This window comes from Polistes fuscatus, unplaced genomic scaffold (genome assembly GCF_010416935.1).
Source record: "Polistes fuscatus isolate 324 unplaced genomic scaffold, CU_Pfus_HIC Scaffold19, whole genome shotgun sequence".
Lineage (NCBI taxonomy): Eukaryota > Metazoa > Arthropoda > Insecta > Hymenoptera > Vespidae > Polistes > Polistes fuscatus.
The window spans coordinates 1604308-1619556 of NW_025113095.1; the positions used below are offsets into that span (position 1 = coordinate 1604308).

Below are 15249 nucleotides of genomic sequence, written 5' to 3' on the forward strand. Positions count from 1 at the left end.
AACACGTCGTTGCGTAATCAATCAGCTTCCACCTGTACATACAAAACACACAGAAATATATACATGTATTTAATTATTCAGAATTATTTTCAATTCCATTTCTCGTTCTATCGCTTAGAATTTCACATTAAAAAATACCTTTTCCTTCTATTTTTTTTCCATTTAATTTCGATGATTTCAGGTATATCGTAACGTGTTGTCTTGGAAGCAAAAGTGGTAGCGAAAAATGGTAGAGACGAGAAGGTAGGTATATTTTTCAACTGGACGGACGTCACTGATAAATTTACGCCAAAGTATTTTGAAGGGTTATTCCAAGCGTGCGCGCGTGAGTCTACAAAAGCGGCACTGAAACCGGACGGCTGCCGGTCTTGTTCCATTAACGCCGTTTGGCACTGGATCAGAAATCATGAAGAAAATAATCCTTTCTGACCATCTCTTCTCTCTTTCTTTTTCTTTTTCTTTTTAAGTTTATAAATTTCATGCAATCCGGACCAAAAACTGACCTGAAAATGAATATATAATTTTAATGTATAGATCATTGAACGAAATTACAATGGAACAAAAGTGTCTTAAATAAAAATTGACTAAATATAAAATTCAAATAACAAAATGAAGAAAGATTATTTGTAGATTATGTTGAGATCTCATTCATTATTCATCCACTAATCCATATATCCATTCATTCATTTATTATTCATCCACCCATCCATCCATCCATCCATCCATCCATCTATACATAAATATATCCATACATTTTCGTTTGACGGGTATTTGAAGCGACCTTAAATCCGTTTCGAAAGGATGCCAACGAAATCACGCGGATTGGTCGCCGGACGTTTTGTCGTCGGACCGTGACAGCGGCTTAAGATGGGAGTCAAGAAATGGGGACGAACAAAGGCTTCGAGTAAAGAGTGGAACAGAGAAAGAGAGAGAAAGAACAAGAACGAGAGGAAGATGCAACCTCTCGTTCAAACGTAAAAGAGAAAGAGAGACGGATTCAAACTTAAAAGAAGAAGAAGAGAAGAAGAAGAAGAAGAAAAGAGACTGAAATCTTCGGACGCGAGAGCTGACAAAATAAAGGAGGTGAAAGAAGACGAAAGAAAACAAGCGAGCCCAACAGAGCACAGAGAAGAGAATAAAGAAAGAAAGAAAGAGAGAAGGTGGAGTGCGAACGCGAGAGTTAGTTTTAATATTCCTACGGCGTGGCTCTGCACCTTCTTCTTCGACTTCTTCTTCTTCGTGCATCGCCATCACGTTCCTCCCCTTTACTTCTCCCTCCTCGCCCCCTCTCCTTTTACTCCTACTCCTCCTTCCACCGACTTCTTCATTCTCGCCAGTTCTCTCTCGATTTCTTCTTCTTCTTCTTGTACTTCTTATCTTTTTCTTTTTCTTTTTCTTCATCTGTCCACCCTCTTTCTCTTATTCCTTTTTTTTTCTTTCTTTTCGTCATCTTTTTCTTCTTCTTGTTTTTATTCTTTTTCCTTTTTGTGCTTTCTAGTCGAAAGCCGTATGACGAGGGGAAGGAAGAGGGACGGGTACTGATGATGGTGCTGGTGCTGGACCAAAAGAGGAAGACACTCTTTCAACATGGAACGAGAAAATCAATTTAGTCCACACGCCATCACCGCCGATTGATTCCGCAACGCGTGATTCGAATAAATCGATTATTGTCTGTGTGGATCTACTCGGTTGTGTCGTATAAATTAATGTCAAACGTTCCTCTCTTTTTCTATTTTTTCTTCTTCTGTTCCTCTCCCTCTTGGATTCTCATATCTATAAAAATGATTCATTTATTAGTAAGAGAGATTCTCGTCGACAGTTTTCTTCTTTAAAATTATTAAACAGAGAATGTACAGTTACTTTACACAATTTATTTCTAATTAATTAAAGCGTTGTTGTTATTAAGACATCATAGCCTTTGTTTGGAATAGAAGCGTGTCAGAAAAATGGTTGGAAGCTAGTAGATTAGATCGATTGTAATTGCAAGAAGAAGAGACGTAATCGGATTCCCTTAGCAACAGTGTCGTCGTCGAAGGTAAAGCTAGAAGTCGGTGCCCCGGCGTGTGTACTCGCGGTGTCGGATAACGAGACGACTCTGCGATAGCAACGATCTCTGGGTGAATCTAGCCACGCTCAAGCCTCCGGCTTCTTGCCCGACCAACAACCATGGGGGCATCGACTTTTTCGTGTCACGCGACACTACCACGTTTCCTCTTCCTCGCCTAATTCTTCTTTCTTTTTTACCTACAAACATTTTACATTAATATCACATTAATAATAAACAGTCTACAATATATATATATATTTATGAAATTAATTGACATTAATTAATATTTTCCCTTGGCCCAAAATTGTCTTATTTTAATGTAAAAAAAGGAGTTATTGTAACAAATACAAAAACATGCATATAGATAAGTGTAAAAATAACCAATTCAGAAGCTAATTAATGTATTAAGGATATAAATAAAATTGAAAGGAAGTGTGGCTGCTAATACAAAAGGGAAAGTTTATAGAAAGAGTATATCGTTTCTGGGCGATAATGCTAGGACGTTAGCAAAGCAGTAACTACTACCTTGCTGTTAGTTTCAGAATTAAGTTAGCGGTTGAATCGACATGGCAATTCGTTCCTATCGCTAGCCTCGATCGACGTTGTTTTCGCCCAAATGATAAATGCGCTGCGCTATTAAAATGGCCTTGGCTGCAGAAGTAGCGTTCGTATAAAGAGGAGGAGGAAGAGGAGGACGACGACGGCGACGAAGAAGAGAAGGGAGAGGATGAGAGGATGAGAGGTCGCTTTTCTCTCTTTCTCCCTCTCTCTCTTTCTCTCTTTCTTTCGATCGTGACTAAAAATGGCGATGCAGGTCGAGCCTCTTGCCGAGGGCGGATCGAGATCGAAGCCCGCGGTAAGATCGGCCGCAGCTGCGTCAGCGTTTTCACGGTCGTCCGGATCGACCGTCGATGATACTGCACCAACCAAACATGATATTTCGACTTTTTAAACGCAATTGTACATCTCATAGATTCCTACACTATTTGCTATTTTATAGAAATGATTTTTTTTCGAGGCCTGATCCATGTTGAAATACTTATGTCTCATATGCGTATGTGAATATTTCTTTCTGTTTTATACAACAAATGAATGATTCGAAGAAGGAAACTTAATTGCAATCGCAATTTTGCAAATGAAATTTGATCTACGCTAGCATTCAATTAAATTTCAATTGAAGTCAATCAATTTAATTTCCCTTGGGATTGATGTTAAACGTTGAAATTGAAACGCCTTGAATCTGGTTAACGACGTCTTCCGACGTTGACAAAAGTTGTAAAAATATTCATCAGTAATTTCACGAATTTATGAGAGAGATAGAGAGAAAGAGTGGTAACGTATATTTCAATGAAAACAACGCCATCCAACATCATCACCACCACCACACAACAACACCATATCACGTAATCTTCCTTTTCTCAGAAGATTTAAAGCGATCCTCGTTAATCACAGCCAAGCTTCTCGATAAACTTCACGATTATCGTGATTGCCGGTGCAAGCAAGTCGAAAGTCCAACCAAACCCAGAGAGAAGCTGTTGGCCCCAGGCTGATGTACGTGCGTTTAATGCATACGCTAAGAAAGCAAGCGCAAGAGGAGCTAGGCTCCAGAGAGTATGTACTCGCCACAGGTGCAACGAGTCCTGATGCATTATCAAGTCGTTCGCTTCGAAATTTTCGCAACCCTCCTTCTTTCCTATCCTTTTTTCTCTTTTTAGTTACCTTTCTTCTTTTCCAATCTTCTTTGTTTAACCCATCATTTTTATTTTACCTAAAGCAGAAAAAAGTAAACGTTAGCAATTAATGATCCTGTTGAATATTATAAGTTCATGATTAAAACAAATATATTAAGACCTAGAGTATTGTATTAATGATTTGTACACGAGTAAAACTTGAAAAGAAACAGATGATCTAGTGATCATGTTCGCTCGTCTCATTCAAAGATCGTAATTTACAATCAGAGTCAGGACCATGAACGAGAGACTTATAATTGCGCTAAATAACCGGAAAGTTCCTTTCTCACACTGTCGCAAAAGAAAAATAAATGAAGAGCAAGAGAGACAGATCCCTTTATTACGATATATGGTTTTCCATGATTCATGACTACCATACAAGACTATGCTCGTAAACTCTTTTCTATTTCTTTTTCTTTTGTCTTTACTTGCCATTGATCTTATTGTTAGTTCAAAATGTATTCGCGAATTTAAATTTTAAAAAATGAACTATTTTTAGAATTATTAAAAATCGATTAGACTACATGATAAATAGAACATTAATGTAAAACTCTAAGTTAAGATAAATGTAGATCTTATGTACACAAAAGTTGGCCACCACTGTTCTATAGAATGCCCGGCTTGATTATTATTTTGTATTAAAAATGCTGAGCTTGTTAAATTAAGTATTTTTGGAGTACTTTGTACAATAAAAATGTGGACAATATTTATTAGCCGATTGAGAATATGTATAAAGATAAAAAAAAAAAGAGGAAAAAATATAATATGAAATAAATGTGCCAATGGAGTATAAAAAATTGTCAAAAGCCGTTGGAGTTGAAAGGGACCGTGTCTCTTTAGAGGCGTGGCGAAGAACCATTTACAGGTAATAAAGAGTAAAGTACAGGACACATGTTGAGCACGAGATTGCTCCTATATACTAACCCGTTCTCTTTCTATCCTTTTTCTTTCTCTTTTTCTTAATCGCGCGAATATTCGTTTGCGAAGCTCAGTTCCACAATTTCTTGTGCGAGTTCCAGTACTTTGTACCGGAGCGTTTTCTCTCTCTCCGGATTTATCCTGTTTCTCAGAAAGAGAGAAAGAGAAAGGAGCTTCTCTCCACGCTACTTTAACACCAACGTTTCCACGCGACGCTGAAGCAATTTCTGCAGCAAAGTCATTGCCTGGCAATTACAGTTTCTTATTCCTCACCTCGTGTATCTCTTTCTCTAGGCTGTCTCTCTTCTTTGATATCGCCTCATCTTTTTCTATCTTCTATCCTTTATCTTCCCTTCTCTTCTCTTTTCACACGATATTATCTTTTCTCTTTTTATGTCTTTAAAAGGATTAAATAGATGTGAGCCTTGAAAATCTTTTTTTTTTCCTTAAGAAGTTCATTACCTGTACATAAGATTTGTTATTTGTATTATTAAGTGTGAACTTGTGTTATACGTTAGCAATACTTTCTTCTATAATCACTGTTATTAATCATTCTCAAAAATGTAGCAGAAGACTTAAGAAAATAATTAATTCTTACGATAAATCAAATTCATAACAAGTAAGAAATGTAAATAAAATAACAAAATATATACTTAACTTTAAAACCGCAATTGAGCTAACAGTTCTATTAAATTAAACGACGAGCCACAAGGTTCTTCAAAATAATATTCCAAGAAAACGTTATAAACCTTCAAGATCATTTTCATAGAATTCCTAAGAAGAGGGAACCCTTTGTTTCACCGTTTAAGGGTTAAGCACCATTAGAAGATGCATGTTTTGTGCTACGTCGTACTTCAAAGAGAAGAAGAAGGAGAAGTAGAAGAAAAAGAAAAAGAAGTAGAAGTAGAGGGGAGCTGCACGAAGAGATGCAGGTCATTTTTCGATCATTGACCTTTAGGAGGGTAGCACGCTTCAAAAGGAAAGTTTTTCGTCGAGCTACCGTCATACAAAGTGTCTTACATGACGACTGATTATATTTTGTCCATGTCCAAATGTCCTTTCTTATGGTCTGAAAGAAAAATAAATTAAATTTATTAGCTTGCTTCCCCTGAAATTATACAAAAAATTTAACTGTTAACATGAGATTATTATGGGTTAAAAATTTCTAGATGACTATAAAATTGAATTATTCTTTTTTGCAACTTTTTTTCGACACTTTGTAAATGAATTATTATTGTTATATCAAAGTATACCTGTTCGATTTTGTTCTTCCTAACAATTCATCAATGTAGAACTGTTGTAATAATATATTTCTATTACTTTCAACTAGTATACTAAATGCTGTGTTGCAAGAAGAAGATATCCAGGAAAAAGTTCTTGGCGGTGGTCTTCCCACAATGTTGAACAACTACGGAGGGAGGACAAGACTTTTCCTAGCTCAACCGAACTCCTCTTCGATTTACGACTCGGACATAGAAACCATGATGGAAATTCTTTAAGAGGTTTCCTTGTTGCTATGTGAGAGACTGGGTTGCTTTACTCGATCCGGTTTCTAAATTCCCATGCTGGAATCATATAACAGTTTAAAGTAGCAATAGTTGTAATAGTTTTAAGTAGATGTTACTGTAACAGTTTAACAAAGATTATAATATAAAAATATACAAAATATATATATAAATATATTTAAAAAGAATTAATAATTACGTAAAAATATATAAAAAAAAATCTGTTCAGCATAAAGGTACGTTCACCATAAAACAATCATAACCGAGTAAAAACCGAAGAACCGAGTTTTTCTCGAACAGTCATAAATTCGTAAAAGATTTAGTCTCGCTCCAGGGTGGAACCTTTACGATCGATCATTTTCGTAAAGTCAAAAGACATCTAAAAAAGAATTTTAAAAAAAGAGGAAAGAAATACAACAAGAGAGAGAGAGAAAGTAGCAGCAAGTAGAGAAGAGAAACGATCCGGTGACTAGCGAGGCGAATCGAAAGAACGAAGACACACACACAGTGTGAAAAAGAAAGATAAAGAGAGGGGCCTTGGACCAAATTGCTTCGTGGAATGCAATCTCCTAACCTCGCGCAACTCTCGGAAGAAGAAACTACAATTGACCAGAGAGCATGCCCTGGTATGAAGAAGAAACACCAGCAGCAGCAGCAACAGCAACAACAACAGACGTAAGAACAAGAAAAATAAAAAGTAAAACAGTCTTGAGATTTCAACGTGTATCTATATCTTTAAACTGACCAATCTCTTTCTATCTCTGTCTTTCTCTTTAACGTTAATAAAGGCCAACTCGAGGTACGTAAAACCAACGAAGAAAAATACCGTGTTCGTTTCCTTTCTCATGCTCTATACTATGGCCTTTTGTCTTTATTTTTATTACCAAAGATTTCCGAACCGTCAATACCTTTCTTTAATTTTTTAATCTTTTTTTTCAAGAAGGCCTCTCCTCTTTTTCCAGGTGTATTGTTGCTACCTGCTGATAATAATAATTTCGTTCAAAGTCTTCTCTTCTGTGAGAAAGCAATTTTTACTTTGACCTCGTATTTCTTTTTCTTCTTTTATTTATTTCTTTTTAATACTTTTTATATTTTGTTGAGTCATACAATTAATTACCTATGTTACGATATTACTTTTATATTATATCATTTATTTTATTTTTTATTTTAAGAGAAGCTGTTTGCTTTATGTCTCTCTCTCTCTCTCTGTCTTTTTCAAAGAGACTACTGATGCTCAAGAGCGCGTGTCTTAGAGAGCCCCACATTTAATTCAAAAAAATCCTGGCGTGATATAAGCAGTGAAAGTTGTCCGCGTATCCTCACCTAGTCGATCGTTTACTATTTTGTATGATAGATACACGCGTACATATAGTACATATGAATCAGTCTAGATATTATATAAAATGAGATATTATATAAAAAAAGGCAATAATGTATTAAAATAATTGTTAATTAATCGATAGAAATGTCTATTGTTGTCTAGAAGCTCGGTGTATCGATCGGTGTACGATCTATGTACCGTCCCCTTCGAAATCCGCCGTTGAAATGAGACATTGTCCTCTATACAATTACTTTTAATAAAAGTTGTTTACGTGACTTTCCTAACGTTGCGCATGTGTATAAAGGGTGTCACATCTAATACATAATATTTAAGATTAAAACGTTATGATTTTTGTATTTTTATCTATTTTATGTAATTAAAAACAAGAGAAGAAGATAAATTTAATAAATAAATAAAAATAAATTTTTTTACATGAATACAAGACTAGTAAGATTATAATAATCACAAGTTAAGCCTATTTAAAAAGAATCTTGAAAATTTGTTCTTTCTATCATTTCTTTTTTTTTAAATATCAAATGATAAAACAACAACTGGCCAATTCATAACAATATTGGACCCTCTTTCTCTCTTGAACCCTGATCTTTTCATTCTCTAACTCTCTTTCTTATCATAATATTTCTCATAGTGAATAATATCGTCGCTCGCGATAACGAAGAGGAAGCGAATCTTCAAATTTACTATATTACCATCTCTCCTAACGTTTAATTACGTCGCAAGATTCCTTCCCTATCTCCGTCTCGCTCGCACATTCTCATTTGCGATTAGATTTTGGCGGAAAATATTTATACAGCGAACTAGCGAGTAGAGCCAACCTCGCGCTATATAAATTGATAACCAAGAATGTGATAATGGCAACGCACACACGCACGAGATTAAGTCTTATCGTGTTGACCGTATAGGAGAGTAGATATACAAATACAATAAGTACCCAACTTGTGTGTCTGATATTTGCAGAGACTCCTTCTTGGTGTACGAGCACATAGATATTTCTATCTTCGATATTATTCATGGATACGCAGCTTCCTCGTCGTTCAGTGTACGTTTCTTGAAATATGAATAATTTATTGAATTCACAACCAGGAACCTAAAATGAACAAGATATTAACAATTTTGCAAACACTTCATCTAACAAAATAAACAACGTTCTAATTACAAATTTCATACGTTTTCTATGACATGAGTATACTTCATGACCGGCCCACGATATGGTAACTAAATTGAAATGATAAAAATAAAAAGAATATGCATTTAAGTTTGCGTGTATGTACAGCTGTGCGTGGACTTGTTTTAATTAAATTAAAGAATCATTAGCTACAAAGTTGTTGATTAAAGGCAGTTAGAAGAGCCGCAGTAATGGCGAACTCTATCAGATTTTATTTAATTCGCTCGATGGAAGAATATAACTTGTATATATGTATAAGGACCTTCCCTTTATCTTTGCCTGTCTCTCTCCCTCTCTCTCTCTCTTTCTCTGCAATACGCATGTACGTACGTACATGCATACATACATATCTATGCACATTGCCAAGGAGGTCTCTACTCTAACGATGCGTGTACCAACGAGGTCGATGACCATCTCGTAAACAGATCGCTTACGCTCAAGGACGCCTGCGTAGTACGCAGTGTGGCTCCTCTTCTTACTTGCATACGCATAATATCGTTTTGTACTAAGGATCGGATACAAGGAAATCCTTTGAATTTCCATACATGGCATCACGTTTAGAAAAAAGTGTCAAATGTCTATATATTTTGTAAATATGCATTAGATATTTATTCATGACTTTTTCTGTAATTTATCTATACATCTATTTGATAATATCTGTCGGGATATTTTTTCTAAGAAATTATTTCTTTTGATTAAATAAAAAAATAATAAAAATAAATACAAATGCACACTTTTTATTTTTCTTCCTTAAAAAAAAAATAACAAATGTATGTGTGTGTGCAATATAATATTCAATGAACGAACGAAGAGAATAATCCCAATATCCAAACGAAACTGAATCAGACTCATTCAGTCAGTGTAGAAAAAAGCTATGAGAATCGTTGAGAACGTATCTTCGGAATAAATTCGTCTAAACAAAACCTCCGAGAGAAAAGAGAGAAGACGCATTGGTAAGATCAAGCTGTGGGCCCTTTTAATACCCTTTCTCCCATCCTTCAAATCTCTTTCTGCATACGAGAGAGAAACCGATCGACAGTTTTTCCCCGAAGGCTTGCCTCTCCGTACTACCTTTTGGTCCACCGTGATGCGGATCACGTAGTCATCCCTTTCCTTTCCCCTTGTGTCTCTACCCTTTTCTCTCTCTCCCTTCCGATCCCTTAGTCCCTCCCCGCATCCATTCGCTCTGAATCGCACTCTTTTTATTGGCCTCTTATCTTCGGCCGATGGTGAATCACCAGCAGAGCCCGAATACAACAGCCTCAGGGCAAAGAGGAGCAAGACTCGAAGAAGAAGAAGAAGAAGGAGAAGAAGAAGAGGGGGAGAGAAACAGGAGGAGAAGGAGGAAGAGAAGAGTGATCCCAGTTTGCGTGTTGTGTTATTGCCGAGAGGTTTGTGTTCGTGAAATGGCCGAGAGGAGAGATACACGAACAGAAGAAAACAGAAGAACTTGAGTGGGGGGAAACGAAAGAGAGAGAGAAAGAAGTATGGACATGGTGTTGACCGGGCTTTGAACCCTGGTCCCTCTGGAGTACTACGCCGTAGTACGGAGCTTGGCCGGATTGGCCAATCCGGTCCTCTTCTTCGGAGCATCGGGTTCACTATCAACCCTACTTTCATCGTTTTCGTTTCTCTTTCCCTTCCTGTATGTCTTATATCCTCAACCCTTCCTCTTCGGACTTTTCAAACGTTATCTTCTTTTCTTTGCTATATCTGCATAAAAATATGCTATTTAGCCACTATAAATACCATCGTGTTTTATATAAATTACACACACATATATACCATATATCCATGTGCTAAAAGATAAGTGTTCTTGAAATATGAATCAAACGGATTTATAACAGATTTCTAAGTTGGTTCCGTTATCCAGGAAAAGTCCAGTGTACCCCCTGCCAGGTATATTGATACTGAACAGGTGGTACCTACTTCTACTTCTAACTGATGTTGCTGATGCTGTTAGAAAAAACTTATTCCTCTCTCTCTCTCTCTCTCTCTCTACTGAAGATAAAAGGAGAGAGAGAGAGAGAGAGAGAGAGAGAGAAGGAGCGAAAAAAGGATGAAGAGGAACTCCTGGACGCGTCAGTTCGTCCATACCATTTTGCAGACGAGACGAGAACGGCTTCTGGTGTTGAGCTTCCTCGAAGAAGAGTTGGAAGAACGGCCTACTACCAACTCTCTCTCTCTCTTTCTCTTTATCCTTTCTTTCTCAGCCTTGCATTGCCTTGCTGGACTACACGATGGATGATCTTCTCTTTTCTACTTGCTTGCTGATTCTCTTTCTTTCTGTCTTTCTGTTTGTCTCTCTCTCTTTCTTTATATCTTCGACGGTGGGGAGAAAAACAGAGACAGAAGAGAGTTGAGCAGGGTAAGGAAGGAAGGAAAGGACCGTTGTACTGACCGGGCTTTGAACCCGCTATGTGGTAAACAACAGGTACGTTGCACCCGTGCCGCAATTTGTAAGACTCGACCTGACGAAGATCTCTGCACCGGGAAGTCTTTGCTCCGAAAATACTTGGTGAAAGACTTCCTAACGGCAGTGTACTCTATCCTCTTCCCCTCCCTCTTATCATATCACCCCTTCTCTACTCTATCTAAGCTTTCCTTATACTTTCTTCTTCAACAAACTGCTGACTAGAAACTTGACTTCATTTTCTTCAATCAGAACTTTGTAATGGCCTCTTCGACATCTCTAACAATCAAAATTTATATGCATTTTAATTTGATTCTACGTGCATAAACAAAATATATTTTTGTTGACAATTTTTATAATACCTGATGACTAATAAATCGTTTATGAATCCGTTCCAATTGCTGTGGTCTTTTCGTGGGTGGATTTAATAGGAAGACAATAGCGATGATTAATCATCAAAAATGTTTTTTACTTTGTTTGTTAGATAAGGTTTGGTATTGTTCACCAGGAAATGGGCTATCGGTTTGAAACGGTGCCAAACGGTATCTTGACTCAGGAACGGACGTCATCAACTTCCGGTGTTGTTTAGACGAAGCGCCTAGTACTCTTTCATGACCGATCATGACTCGTCGTTTCGCTTACGAGAGATGGCGTAATACGTTCGTGCAATGAGCACTTTCTATCAGAAAGAGAGAGGGAAATGAAACAAAATCTATTTCACATATTTACCTGCAAACTATCGATCCTTTTTTTTTTATTTTCGCTGAAAAATATCGTCATTCGTAATTAGAAATATTTCCAATTGACTGAGATGATAATGAGTTCATTTTTCAAATGTTTTTTTAAAATTTATCAAGATGTCACCTTTAGATTTTTCCAAGTCAAACAGAAAAATACTTTGCTATTCGAGTGTTCTCCATTACCGACATTTGAAATTTGTTACTCGGCGAACCTTCGGCGCCACTGTCGTTGAATTACCAATAGAAGGCCACCTATACAATTTTTGGCGACTTTTTCAAAATTTCATACACTTTCTATAATATATCATTTAAAAAATAAAATATATAAAATTTGTTGTAAATAGAAAGATACTATTTAACAAACACAAACAACATTTAGAGATTATGATATTTTTAATGTATACCTAATGTACTATCTTTGCCAAAAAAGGAAAAAGAACAATATAGCAGAATTATGCATATCTTCTTATGCATATTTTACAAATAAAATTCGTGATTTTGCACGTTGTTGTTATTAATATTATTATTATTATTATTATTGTCACGTTTCTCTTTCCTCCACTTAAGCTTGTCAGACAATAAACACGCAACGCTTGGTAATAATAGTAGTAATAATATAACCGAAAAAGAAGAGAATATCGAGAGAGAGATAAAGAGATTGCTCATTTTGTTTCATTCTGGTTCGAGGAGGAAGTGGTAAAAAAATGCATACTGCAATTCAAAGATATATAAGTGTAGGGACAATTGTGTTGTCCACTGCGAAACCAGTTCATGGTTCGACTGCTCTCACGGTACCGATCCACTACCGGAATCGAGGTCATTTCCGGCTTACTACTTTGCTTTGGAACGGAGATTGAAGTGCAAAAGAAGAAGACATGATCGATCATCTTGATTTATATTATTTTCTTCTCCCTTCCCCATCAGTTTTCAATTTCTTTTTCTCATTTTACTGTATTATCAGCATCCAGTCAAATAATTTATATCAAAACAAAGTGTACTATTTTCTAATAATAATTGTCTACAATCTGTCATTTAAAATTAAAAATTATTTCTGCAACGTTAGTATAAATGTTAGTAAAAAAAAGTATGTAAAATAAAATAAGTTTTGTAAATTGACTGGAAAAAAAAAAGAAGAAATAAGATGCGCGACACATTTGGAAATCATCAATCAAAAAGTCTGTCAGTGAAGTGTCAAACGATGTCTTTTTCTTTCACTTATCGATTCCAAAGTACAAAAAAAAAAAGAAAAAGAAAAGAAATAAGCAGGTTCTTCGTCTCATTGAATAACGAGTGCGAAATGTGAACGTATCGTCTAAAAATATTGTCGGGGAGGCCCAAGGTGCGCCTAGCAACAGAGATTGCATAGAAGCATGTAACTATAGTGAACGTGCGTGTTGTATACGTACTACATCGTCTACACGGTCGTCGTCGTCGTCGTCGTCGTCGTCGTCATCGTAGTCGCACAAAGAGACCGCGAGAAACCATGAAAATGAAAAGATGAAGATAGAGAAAAAAAGAAAAATAAAAAAAATATATCACAGAATTAATATTTAAATAAAAATGTAGCAACTTTTTAAAATAGCATAATAGAATTCAAAATAAACGTTTCAAATTGAATACAAGAATATATATACTCGTTCCAATTATTCTATCAATCTATAATTCTTAGATTTTTTCCAATTAAAAAATATCTCCGGATAAATTTAAACGTCTGATTCACGTAGTAAGTCATGTGAGCACTCTTTTAGTCACGTGAACTTACTACAATATTCAAATTTTACCGGTACAACGTTAAGAGATATATTATGTCGAATAATTTATATAATTTTCATTTTTTTTTTATTTCAATTAATCTTTCAATCTTATTTTTATGTTTTTAATCGAATAATATAGACGGACGCTTCTTAACTTCTTCATCTTCACGGCTTCGCGGTTAACAGGGTAACATTATAAGCTCTTAAATTCGAGTATGAAAAACGAGCGTAGTTTTTCTATTTTTTTTTTCCTTCTTTGTTTGTTTGTTTTTTTTTTATAATCGAGACAAGCCGGATACGCTAATTACAAGATGATACGAGGAACGATCGATAATGATATCTTACTGAAATCGGTGAAGGTATATTTTTTTTCTTTTTTTTTTTTATATCGGTCGAAGACTTCTCTCTTTCCTCTCTCTCTCTTCTCTCTTTGTCTGTCTTTTGAAGAAAGATTGCTCTTCTCTACACCACTGTAGTAGGACAATTATCCTCAATCACGTTCCACGATTCGAATCGGATTGGTGTGCAGATGCTGCTGCTGTACTTTGTCTTCCATTTTGAAACCCGATATCCGATGACCGTTAAGAACCACAATAATAATAATAATAATAGTAATAATAATAATAATAATAGTAATAATATAGCAACAACAGTACAAAACGGAAGCAAAGTCAATTTTACTCTTACGTGTGTCGAATGGGAGTTTCGTAAAGGGTCCACAGTAAAAGAACGCACCTGTTTCTGAATTCTCCCAAAGAAGCGCGCATCACCGAGTCTCGAAATCTCACGAAGCACCTGTACACCTTGCTTACTAATTCTTTTTCTTCAATTTCCTTTTTTTCAAACTGTAAATTTCAAGCTCACCTTCTTTCCTGTTCAGATTTGTACTATTTTTTCGTATTTTTCTAAAAATATTCTGTAACAAGGAACGAGATGGTAAGGATAAGAACGTGTGGAAAGCAAAAGGAATTAAATGTAATTAATCAATTAATTAATTAACCTGGAGAAAAACAGGATGGCTAGGATGGAAGGATCAGTTTTTTCTTCTTTAGTAGCAACATTGGAAATTCCAGCTTTCAAACTTCTTACGTTGAAAATGACCATTCGTTTATATGGGATTTTCTGTAACAAGGAACAATGATAAGGAAAAGATGGCACGGAAAAGATGATAAGTATTGGATTCAAATTGTGAAGAAAAAGAAAATGGCTATGAAATGAAAAGGATAGACCTACTTTGTTTAATTGTATTTTTTTTTGTTTCTTTTTTTTTGTTTTCTTTTATAGATAATTTCTTTTTCTTAATAAACAATAGCCGCTGTAGTTTTACTTACTTATGTTAGTTTTCATTTTTTGTTTAGACTCTCTTACGATTACGATTTATATATATATAATAATAATAATAATAATTAATACATTTATATATATTTTTATATATATTTTATATATGATATAAATATATATAATGTGTCAGATTTAAACTAAATTAATTCTTAAAGATATACCACGAATACCGGTCTAGAAAATAGAGGCTCTTGGATCACTGGGAGTAGTTCTGTTCTTTTTTCTTCACACATTCTCTCTCTCTCTCTCGTTTGCTTTCTTTCTTTTTCATCCCTTATGCTTAATACAGATGCTCAT

At 35.5% G+C, this 15249-nt stretch overlaps 3 long non-coding RNA genes across 4 annotated transcripts; all 3 read right to left on the reverse strand.

Annotated features, from left to right (window-relative positions):
• Positions 1-1445: 1445 nt before the first annotated feature.
• LOC122515854 lies at positions 1446-3374 on the reverse strand. Of its 2 annotated transcripts, none has more exons than XR_006303402.1 (3): positions 2573-3374; positions 1866-2244; positions 1446-1773 (listed from the first exon to the last, which is right to left on the reverse strand). It is a non-coding gene; the product is annotated as an uncharacterized LOC122515854 (long non-coding RNA). The 2 variants fall into 2 exon arrangements; XR_006303403.1 differs by lacking the exon at positions 2573-3374 and adding an exon at positions 2429-2561.
• Positions 3375-3787: 413 nt separating this feature from the next.
• On the reverse strand, positions 3788-11794 carry LOC122515851. Its single transcript, XR_006303397.1, has 8 exons — positions 11480-11794; positions 10490-11396; positions 9776-10417; positions 8471-8626; positions 5949-6260; positions 5354-5764; positions 4702-5157; positions 3788-3815 (listed from the first exon to the last, which is right to left on the reverse strand). It is a non-coding gene; the product is annotated as an uncharacterized LOC122515851 (long non-coding RNA).
• Positions 11795-11981: 187 nt separating this feature from the next.
• On the reverse strand, positions 11982-15023 carry LOC122515852. Its single transcript, XR_006303398.1, has 2 exons — positions 14347-15023; positions 11982-12109 (listed from the first exon to the last, which is right to left on the reverse strand). It is a non-coding gene; the product is annotated as an uncharacterized LOC122515852 (long non-coding RNA).
• Positions 15024-15249: the final 226 nt, after the last annotated feature.